Source organism: Sciurus vulgaris (assembly GCF_902686455.1).
Source record: "Sciurus vulgaris genome assembly, chromosome: 11".
Lineage (NCBI taxonomy): Eukaryota > Metazoa > Chordata > Mammalia > Rodentia > Sciuridae > Sciurus > Sciurus vulgaris.
Window position 1 is genome coordinate 20,462,028 of NC_136472.1, and position 12,267 is coordinate 20,474,294.

A 12,267-nucleotide genomic window follows, 5' to 3' on the forward strand; every position below is an offset into this window, starting at 1 on the left:
GGGTATAGATGAGAGGATTCAACATGTTCTCACTGCCTGCAGGTAGAATATGACCATATATCCAGGGCACAAAGCAGAACACTAAAAAGACTAAGAATTATAGGCTGAGACAGCTTTGTAGGGCTTTGCAAAGGACAAGGTGTTAGGTCATAGTTAATGATGAGCAGTAGAGTGCAAACTAATAATAAGGTAGGGTCACAGGTTTTCTTTAAATTGATTTTAAGTCTAATGGATACTCAAATAACTTACAGAAAAATATTAGGTGTACTAATACTGAGAATGTACAGGGAGGAATGAAGAGATTCAATTAAGAAATAGGTCAAGAAGGGAAGATAATGAGACTGACTCCCGACAGGGTCTACTGAGGTCATTGCAGTAAGAATTTATGGCCATGGGTTTCTTAAAACATCACAAAAGGAAAATTTCATTGGCAGTACAAGCATATTAAGGTGAAGTTTGTCCAATCGTTAACCCCAGCACCCACATTAACGTAGGGTTCACCTGTGGATGAAGTTCCCCTGAATAGACTGGTCACCATGACAGTTCCAGAGAGGACCACATAGGGTCAAAAATGTGAAGGAGTCTTCATCAGATTGATGAATACAGCAGAACATGGAACCCAGCTCTTAATACTAATGTGAAATGGTAACAAATTTGGGAGCAGCGCTGTTTTTCTGCCATTCTCTGCTCGGAGTTTCGCTCTCTCTCTCTCTCTCTCTTTCTTTGCCTTCGCCTTACTTTACATTCATTTTACTCTCACTCATAGTACATTTTTTTCTTGACTTTTCATGTCTGACTTTAATTTTCTTTTGTCTGGACACAAAAATCAAGGTTTGAGCTTCAGCTCGGCCATCTCCTGTGACACTTGTTGGAGGTAAGAAGCTGATAGGACAGTAAACATTATAAGCACCACTATTTCTGAATCAATGATCACTAAGATACTAATGTAGCCAATGTCTTTGCAGATGAGTTTTTTGTTTTTTGTTTTTTGTTTTTTTTTTTTTTTTCTAGAAGAGGCACCAAATACATGTATGGTAACTTATGTGATTAGGACCACACAAAAATAAATTGATTACCATAAGCAATAGAGTACCAATAAGTACTCCACTAGTCTTGCCTGACAACACCTTGTATCTCTTCTAGTTCATGATGACCTTGGAGTGCCCAGCTGGACAAAGGCCAGAGAGTAGTCAAAAGCCACCTACAAAAAAATGGATATCTTTATACTTGCCAGCAATGGGGTAGTGCAGAGCTGGGACATAGAGTCCTGACATATTCTGTTTTCTTGTGGAAGTAGTAACTCCCTGAGTAGCAAGAGGTCCATGATAGAGGTACAGCAAAGGATCAATCACCAGGGAAAGAAGTCAGGGGAGATAATACATTAATTGCTTAGCTCCCTAGTTGGTAATTTCTGCAAGATGATGAGGTTCCCCATTAAGACTGTCAGGCAAGAAAGCAGAAACAAGAAAAAAAACAGTAGCTCTATTTGCTTATTTCCCAACAGTTTCATGAAACAAATTCTGTGACATTTAAGAAAACATTTCCCTGAGCTTGTGGCACATCCAAGAATACATGACATATATGATTAATTTGAAATGAAATAAAAGATATTTAATAACATTTGTGAAATATTGAAGAAACTGATAATTTAATATAGATGTGTGTGTGTGAGTGGGTTCATTGTCATTTACATAATTGTTGAATTCAGGATGTTATATTTTACATGTTGTTTAATGAGAGCTTACTTTATTCTGGAGTTTAATAAATATTTTGAATATCTGTAACTCTCATAACAACTCAAAAATTCCTTTTCTGATGTTCATTATACACACACAAACACACCACACACAAAGAGAGAGAGAAAAAAAAAGAGAGAGAAAGAAGAATAGAATGGTTCAATTTATTACACTAAAACTTTAAGATGTTATTTAGCAGATCTAAGATTGTAACCTATATTTGAGGCCATATTATACCTTTCTAATGGTTATTCTACTTTATCCAGTAACCAAATGGTGATCCAGCTATTTCCATCTCTAACAGAAAAAGTCTTTCTCCACCTGTATTTTAAACTATTGTAAAGCTTTGAGCAAATACTTCCCTTTCTCTATGCTGCATACATTTTCCTAGAGCATCCCAAGCTCACTCTGACATTCCATAGATCCAAATATTTATCACTCTGATTTTTTAAAAAACCAGGGTTCCTAATTACAGCAAATAATAAGCCTGAATTAGTTGACAAAAGTTTCAGTGACTTTTTCTCAACATGTTTGTTCATGATATGAAGACACAGCAAATATGGAACTGGAGCAAATAGGAAAGGATTGTTGGGCATCTAAATATAGTAACACTAATGCTGCCCATGATTCTGTATATTATGGTATTCTGAAACATAATATTTTACCTACTTTAATACTCATGGTATGTTTATCACAATAAAGATATGTGTATTTTACATAAATTTCAGGTTACTTAATTTATCTCTAAATGCCCTCTTCTTCTCTTTAAGAAACCCTCTATTGGATACTGGATAAAATTGTTATTTTCTTCATGTTCCAGAACCCTCAAAAGAAGACTGCGTAATTTGCTTATGTGCTGAGGGAATTGGAAAACAATCATTCATTGCATTTGACTAAAATACTGGATGGTATATAAAGTGTTTGTAAATGCTTAAAGAGAAAATGCATGTATAGCATAACTACAAATTAAAATAAAATTTATACCTTATGTGTATGGACTTTCAATTTTCTCTGTCCTAGTAGCATTTATCTCTTATCAGCTAATTGTAATTGTACTTATCAGGTGATTAATCAGCCACATGAGGAGTCCTGGTTGTAGGACTTCCTGGTTTTCCTTTAAGAGGGAAAATATTCTCTATGACTTTTTAAACAAAAAGGAAAATAAATTGTCCTTGGCATTTATACTTAAAAAGTACTGTGTTTTCTACCCTAAGGTTGTATACCATGGTGATTTCAGGGTGTAAAACCACAAAACAATTTTCTGTTTAATTTCCAAGTGTCATTTAAAGTGAATTATAAGGGCCAGGATAATCACAAACCTCTCTTATTTTTCTAAGGCATGAGACATCTCCCAGAAGAAAAATTGGGCAATATGCAGCTAAAAATAATTTAATTCCTCTCAGTTCCTTAAAAATAGCTATGGCATGGTTAGCAATCCTTTATGCTCTGAGGAGTCTGACAACCCAAAGGTCCACGTTCATTGGATGTTAAGCCCTAAAGCATGAGTTCAATGTAGAAACCAATTCTGAGGAAATAGTAGGAAATTAACGTCTGAGGAGGGGTAAATAAAGAAGTACCCAGTAAGCCTACAGCCAAGGGAATGAGGACCATGTTTTGTAGTTCAGTTTATCCCAGAAAAAAATAAAAAAAAATAAAAATGTGTTGATTATTTCTAAATTGTTATCTGAAAACTGAAGGGACCCAATTCTTGCTTTAGTGCTTCAGTAGACAACAAATTGTCAGAGGTTTAACCCTGTGTCCTGGCACCCAAGTTCTAAAGTTGATCTTGAAGCCTGTGTGTGGGGGAGCTAGGTCAGCATGAGGGTCTCTGTGGATGGAGTGGGGCCCTGGGTCAGCTGGAGCCTGGTGTCCCAGGGGATAGACAGTCGGGTGCACTCTCATATATACCTAGACATGTGTGCGTGCACACACACACACACACACACACACACACATACACACACAGGACCTGAAACAATGTATTTTCTAATTTTGCTGATTTGGTAACTTTAATCTTCTGTGGATAATGTCATTACCGCAAAATTATATTTTTAGAGATTTGTAATATCATTAATGATTCTTTCATTTTTAATTTAATATTGAATAAGGAGCATAAAATTTATATATATGTTCTTCTGTTATTGAAAAATTTATTTTTCTGTCTTTTTTCCCCTACTAATCCACACAAGTCATCCAAACATTTTTAGAGGTTTCTCTCAGTAGAAATATATAAGAATATTGCTGATCAACATAAATAATATTTGAGTAACTGAGTCCCTGGAAATATATGTATGCTATTGAGTCCTTAATTGTTATGCACTAGTTTGTGAAAACTGGTATTCAAAAGTAATACTTTCATACACTGAGAGTACAAGAGTTTACTATTCTTGCTAAAACATGACCATTTATGATTTCAAATGTACTGAGACTGGAGATGATTAAATTTTATTTCACTGTGGTTTTAATGTGCACTTTACATTGGACTTAAGTGTGCCTGTCTGTGCTAATATGACACAGTTTAAATTCATATAGATGTAATAAATTATGTTATCTTCCAATATCAGTTATATAAATGATCCAAAGATGGCATTTGTATATTGTCTGTTTTTCCTTATAGGTGGCCGAGATTGATTAATTAAAAAGTCAATTGGCACAATAATCAAATTTTTACACATTCCATTATTTTAAATATAACACAAGTAAGCAGATCTTAAACCATCCACAGACTCCCTGCTTTGCATTATCCATAAAATCGCACCCAACATGTGCTAGCTGTGGGATTGATAAGCTGTATAGTTGTAAAGACCCCAATGTCTTCTGCCCTCTGAAGCCCCCTGACCCAGTGGCTCTCACTTTGGTGCTGAGTGACATCATTTAGAAATGTGAGCTTCTCTGATCCTCCACTGCCCCGGAGTTCCCTTGTTCTTCTCCCATTCTGAATTCAGGTCCCTCCCAGTTGCTGAACATGGTCTCATGCTGGGAGGAAACTGGCCATACAATGCAAATCTTTCTGAAAGCACTCAAATAAAACTCAGCAAGTGTCACTGCCACCTCAAGACCACACATTCTTCTTTCATCAACCCTGAAATTCCTTCAACTCTTCACAGCCAGTTCCTCTTCATTTTATTCTTCAGTATAGAAGTGCCTTTGATATTTCTCAAATATTTCAGAATACGCCCAAGGAGTTCCACCAGAGATACTGCTGAGCTATTAATTGTACTTTAATAGACTCTATATACCAGTTTGGGAGGAAAGGTTTTCTATACAACAAGCATCTCTCCATTTTGCAAAGTCTTCTGTAATGTCTTCCGAACAAGTGTATACTTTTTGTGTGCATTTGAGATTTATTCCAGAGTACCTAATGTTTGTTTTCTAATGAAAATTATGTTTATCTGAAGTTTTACATTTTACTGATTGCTAGTACATAGAAAAGAATTTCGCTTTTATTATTAACTATAGTTCTATAAACATAAAAATAAAGTGACCCCTTAATGTTTCCTATCAGTGGCCATTTTGTTGTTGTTGATTTTCAAAAAAAATAATAATTTGGTACTGAGGATTTAACCCTGAGTGCTTAATCACCTAGCTACATTCCCAGCCATCCAACTTTTTCAAATTTTGAGAGAGGGTCTCTCTAAGTTGCTTAAGGCTTCACTAAGTTGCTGAGGCTAGCCTGGAACTTTCGATCTTCCTGTCTTAGTCTCCCAAGTTGCCAGGATTACAGTTGCAACATTTTTTTTTATGTATACATTCATGTAAATTGTGAATGATAGTTTTTTATTTAATAATACATACACATGTATATTTCAATTCTTGAAATCTTTATCATTATATCCTGAATAGGACCTACAGTACATTATTAAATAGAAATGATAACAGAGTTCCTGGAGTTGCTTTATTAAATGGAATATTTTCACCTTTCAACATTAAATTGTATATTATATGTCCATTTTTATATAGCTTATACCAGATATAATAAGAATTTATATTGTCTTTAAAAAAATCTGTTGACATAATTACATAGGCTTTCTTTTTTTATATATGAGTACATACTAATATAAAATATATATGTTGCATTCTTGGTTAACAAACATCAGTTACGAGTTAGAATACTTCATATAATGCTAGATTAAAATTTCTAATAATGGGTTTAGGATTCACCTCAGAATATATTTAAAACATTTTCTTATTTACTTTTGATGATAAGATTATATCATTCTGATTAAATGAATTGAATTTCCACACTTATTTTCTGAATAAGATTTTATGGGATTAGAATTGTCAATTCCCAAAATGTTTAGTAAAGTTTGCTTTAAGAGTTTCTGGACCCAGTGTTTCATTAATCAGTTATTAAAGAACTCATTAATTTTATTCTAAAAGGGCATAATCATTCTTTTTTTCTTTTAATTGTTGGTTCATATTTTGGTTGCATATTTTAATTTATATTTTATTTACAAGTTCATTGATCTATTTTCAGTGTGATTTATTTAATTCACTTGTGCATCTTTAATGTCCACCTCAAATCCCCAACACCCCTTTTTATGTCTTTGTGACTCTCCTACATTTAGATTGAATCTGAGTATTTTCATTAATTCTACTTATTTTTTCAAATGTAAATCTGTTAATTTATGTCACAATACACATTGTTCCTGAAATGCTTATGGATACAGAGTGTTTCATATTTTGCAATGTTACAGGTGACATAAAATGTACTTTGTTTAGTTCCCCAGTAAAATCTGAAGTAGCACTTCATCATTGCACATGCAAATTCTCTGCAGGAAAGTACATGAATATTCACATTTAGAGAGATGAATACATTTTGTAAGAAGCATTGGTTTATTTCAGTAAAGTGTTCCTAAAAATATGAATATGATGTCTTTGAGATAGGTTTTTCCTTCATTTCAGAATGGCCAGTAAGAAATTGTACACATATAAGAAATTGCTACATTTGTTCATATTTTAAATTTATAAATAATATTAGCTATTTCTCTTTGATTTTGTTCATTCACTGTCTTGTTCTTTGTTTCGTACAATCTAATTGCTATCTTCTAACTTCATATGATAAATTTAATTTGATAAATTTAACTTTGATTTTCCAATATAGCTATTTAATTTTTCTTTAGCTTATCAGTTACATTATTAATTTTATTGCACAATCATAGATCACACTCTGGGTTTCCGAGAATGGAACACTCACATGCACTGCCATCCAGATTATGAAAGGGCATACCAACAATCAATCAGAGTTACATGTGTTTCGATATAAACAAAGAGGACAGGCACAAAGAATAGAACCACAACTGTTATGTGAGCACTGCAAGTTGAGAGAGCTTTGGCACAGCTCTCTGCAGGGTAAACACTGATGGTGTATAATATCAGAAAATAGGACACCATCAAAATCACAAAAATTACTAGAGCAGTCAGTCCTGAATTAACAATTAGCAAGAGACAAATTCTGGATGTATCAGTGGAAGCCAATTTCAACAAAGAATACACATTGCAGAAGTAGTGATCTATCTCATTGGGGCCACAGAATGGTAAGAAAATAGTGAGAAGAAACTGACTGGCAGAGTGTACAAATCCCCCAGCACAGCACACCAGGATGATTGCTCATGCTGCTCATGATGCAAGCATAGTGCAGGGGCTTGCAGATGGCCACATAGTGGTCATAGGCCATCCCTGAGAGGAAGAAGATCTCCATGCTTTCAAGGAAGTGAATGATGAAGAGCTGTATCATGCAATTATTATAGGAATTATCATCCTTTCTGCTAGTAAGTCTGTAATTAGTTTGGGTGTCACTGCGAATGTGTAGCAGAGGTCAGAGAGTGAGAGGTAATAAAGGAAAAATACATGGACTGGTTGATGAGTTGAGTGCATGTGATAGAAACCATTATGAGCACGTTTCCCATCCAAATAGCAATGTAGAAAACTAAAAATAATACAAAGCGGAGAACTTCAATGTTCCTGTTTTGAGAAAGTCCCAGGAGAATAAACACAGTGACATTATTCCCATTGGCCATGGTCCAGTTCAGAAAATATACATAACAGTCACCTGAAAAGATATAGTGCATAGGTCAATGTCAGAAATTTCATGAAAAGTCTTGATGATAATGCTAACATCAGGAGGCTATGTTTCATAAGGAGATTCAAAAAATGAATTTTTTTAAGAAAAGTATCTTGTCTTGTTTTTCTTTTGGATTATTCTCAAGATGAGTTCAAAAGTTCATCTTTCAGAAACATTATATTAAATTTTGACACTGATAATAAATATATTACAGTGAAAAAATTAAAATGTCATTTTAAATGTCAAAAGTATACATTTGTGAAAGGAGATCCTTTTTAACAAATGGGACAGGAACACTGGATATTCATATCATAAGAATCAAAGTTGACCTCTCTAATCCTGCACAGAAATCAATCCAAAGTGGTCCAAAAACCTAGGAACACTCCAACTACCAGAACAAAACTGGTGTCAGCACTTCAACACATTGGCATAGGCACTGAATTCTTTAATAAGATGACTAAATCTCAAGAAATAAAATCAAGAAATAACATGTGCTATGGCATCAAATTCAAAAAGTTTCTGCACATCTAAGGCAGAAATTAGGAGCATGGAAAGAGAGCCTACAGAATGGCAGAGGATCTTCCAACATGGAATCAATGTACAGAATACATAAATAACTAAAATCTGTGAACAGCAATAAACCAAAAAATAAATGAGCAAAGGAACTACACAGACATTTCTCAAAAGAAGAAATACAAATAGCCATGTGTCCATAGTTATTTTATTTAATTAATTTCTTTTGGATGGTGAGTTAAGAGGTACTGTGCACTGAATTAGAAGAAGATATATTCCAGAATTTTATAACCATGGAAAAATGGATTCTATTGGCATGTATAACTAATATGAATTAATAAAAAAGAAATGCAAATGTCTCTGAAATGTATAAAAAATATTCAACATCCTTATTAAACAGAGGAATACACATTAATCAAAATTACACAGATTTCATCTCACCCCAGTAAGAAGGGCAATCATTAAGAATACGAATAATAATTATTACTGGTGAGGATATGATTGGAAAAGGACAGTTATCCATTATTGGTGGGACTGCAAATTAGTACCCCCACTTTGAAAAGCACTATTGTGATTGCTCAAAAGATTAGAAATAGAAACGTCATATGACCCAGATGTCCCACTCCTTTTATGTATCCAAAGGAACTAAAATCAACATTCTATAGTGATATACATACACCAATGCTTATAACAGCACAGTTCACAAAGGTCAAGTTATGGAATCAGCCTAGATGTCCAACAATAAACAAATGGATAAAAAAATTTGATATACATACATTCATTATAGTAGTTTCATTCATCCATAGAGAATAAAGCTACATATTTTTATGATATATGCATGGAACTAGAGAACATCGTGCTAAGTGGAATAAGCCAGTTTCACAAAGTCAATGTTCATGTCATATGTAGAAGCAAGAGAGAAAAAAATTAATTTAAATAAGGGGACACTATCATGAATATAAAAGGGAGACAAACAGAGCAGATAAAGGATATCAATGGAGAAAGACCAGAGGAAATGGGGAGATACTAGGAAACACAGTCTACCAAATTATGCTCTATGCAATACCAATCTATGACAGGGTGTTCCACTTATCTATATGATAATAATGCACTGATTTTATTGAAAGAAATAATACTAGAATTGAGATCAGCAGAGCAGAGCAGTGATTCAGGAGGAAAGAGGTGGGGAGAGAAAAGGATGTTTCTGGGGAAGAAGACTGAAGAACTTATGGTGTGTGTAGGCAAGGATATGACACAATAAATCCCACCCTAAGTATAATTAGAATGTACCAAGACAAACATTAATTTTTAAAATTATTATTAGTTGCCAAATACCTCCAAACATGAAACTGAGTACTTATAAAGAACATAGATTTGGAGTCTAACAAACTCAAATACCATTAAAGTTAAAAATATAATTCAAGTATAAGTCAAAGAAAAAGAGTTATCATATACAATTCTTTTTCCACATGTGAAGTTCAAGAGTGGTCCAAAGTTTAAGTAGTGGGAGACATTCTACCTCAAAAACACTTACAGTGAGTTAGAAATAAAGTTCTAGATTAATACCACACACACACACACACACACACACACACACACACACACACACATATATAATCACAGGCATAAGTGTCCAAGGAAAGTCGAAGATAAATACTCTCCATTATTTCATTAAGAGGTTCATGCAATTTATTTAAGTATTTTCTCACTTTTTTCCCTTTATTTTACTTATCATTTTGGTAATAAATGCTCATAATTCATAACATAAATATGTTTCTCTCTGAAGGAACTTCAATGACAATTGCATATTTAAATTAATCACATAATAACACAATAATTAAAACTAAAGGAAGGGAACATAAGGCCATTTCACTTGGATGGTTTTTTTCTTCACACAGCACATGAATTTTTGAAAATCAAATTTTTCTCAGTTTGAAAGTGGAGACCGAATTTCTGCTTTCTATCTTGTGCACATTATGGCTCCTGTCAAACTCCATGATAAGCCCTGACACTGCGTATTTCAGTTAAAAAGCTTTTTGATAGTTTATGGGAAAAGGTTTATGTGAGGACAGTTAGTTGCCACCTGTGCTTTTGTGTAGAAACCACTTTATTTCTTTGCATTAAAATAATCTCACTGATAAAATGGGAGAGCAGACTGGACAAAGTCACAAAATGGTTATGAAAACTAAAGTAATCAGTAAATGACCAATGTGTCCTTAACTTATGCCTGTGATTTTACATATATATATATATACACAAACACACACACAGACATATATATATTTATTTAAATGTTAGCATCAGCAGATTGGTACTCTTAAAAATTGTCAATCACACAGTCCAGTAAATTTGACTCCAAGGAAAAATGAAATTTCGGAATCATGATATTATTTAAGCAGGAAAGAAGCTTTGAGGATTGCCAGTCACATCTCCTGCTTCTCAACAAAAGGATTCCTAAACAAACACCCTTCCTAAACACCATTTTAGACCTCCATCTATCTGTTCTCCAGGCTGAGGGTAAGGCTTTACTTTGCATTCCTCACTTTTCATCTCATTTTCTTTGCACACATGTGGTTCATCATGTATAAACTGCCACTGATTTTCTTACCTTCTTAAGTCTGGAGTTTGAGAAGGTGGTAGGTTTCTATACCTGACTCAGCTGACAATTATAAATGTGAGCTCATCATTTTCTTTCCTTCTACACTCCAAAATGTGACACATCAATCCTCTTCATCTAGTTCTAGGCTTCAAATTAAAAAATAGATGAAGAAAAACTTTGAAAAGAAAAATCACAACGCTTTACGATCACAAATGCATCATTATGTTTAACTCAGTTTGATGAATATCTAGAAGTGATATCACATTAGAAAGTGTAAAAGTTAATTAAGGACTTCCTGATAAAGTATATGCAGGCCACTGAGCAATCACTAAGCCAATCAGAACTGTAAATTGGAATTCTATGAGTCCAGAAATGAATTTATGCCTAACAGGTAAAGAGTCAAAGTAATTTGATATTTAATATGCAAATCCTTGCTGTGTTCATAATTATTTTATTCTACTGTACAAATCAGAGAGCCTGCAAACTTACTGGCTTGTGATCATTTAAGCCATTCTAATATTGATATAAAAATCTCAAAATGGGATGACAAATAAAGCCAAACACTCCAAGAACAGAAAAATGCAGCCAGTAAATAAAAACTACATACAAAACCTGTTCCTCTACTACAATATAAGCCTTTAGAAAAGGGTGAGCTATATCATGCACCAGCTTAAAGAGCACCAAATCTCCAATTCCCAATTTCCTAAAACCACAAAAGTCCCTCTGTGATTACAAAGAACTAGGAAAGAAAAGGTCAGAAATTGTGTTCTACTCTAATTCTTCATTCATTTTAATTTCTATCACCTCTTGTGGATTTCAATTTGTAAAACAGTGAATCTAGCCTTAATGATTTTTAAGAATCATTTTAGATTTTGCAATATTCTTGATCTCTTCATCATTACAAAAAGTAAACTTTTACATAATCCTTAAATAGAGGAAAATGAAACTACTGAGACTTATAATGTAGTTTTGCTATGGGCAAATGCATGCCTCAATAAGCTATTTAAGAACACCACCCATGTGTGGGTTTGCTTATTATACTTTCTTATGTTTGAGCATTCTCATAGGCTAATATTCTTCTGCACTTAATGTAGATGTTAATTTTTAAATCCTCACAACCACTCTTAAGAATACTTGTGAACCCACTTTATAAAAGCAAGTACAGTATAATGAAAATATTAGATAATTAGTCCGAGGCCATATCTCTAAAAAATAGGTCTACAACTACCAACACCAGATATGGCAATACATTAAAATCTTCTTCACTTACCACAGTTCTTGAAAATAACATGAAAACAAAAAACGCTTGAAGCCGTCATTATTTAAAACAATGTTTACTGTAACTTAACATTTCC

The 12,267-nt window shown here is 33.7% G+C and overlaps 1 pseudogene across 1 annotated transcript in view; it reads right to left on the minus strand.

Moving 5' to 3' along the window:
* LOC306639254 (olfactory receptor 4P4-like) overlaps window positions 1-8,073 on the minus strand; it is a 28,235-nt pseudogene extending 20,162 nt beyond the window's left edge. Inside the window, exon 1 of the transcript in view lies at window positions 7,076-8,073. The product of the transcript in view is annotated as an olfactory receptor 4P4-like (transcript). The remainder of the gene's footprint in view (window positions 1-7,075) is intronic.
* Between the last annotated feature and the right edge of the window lie 4,194 nt (window positions 8,074-12,267).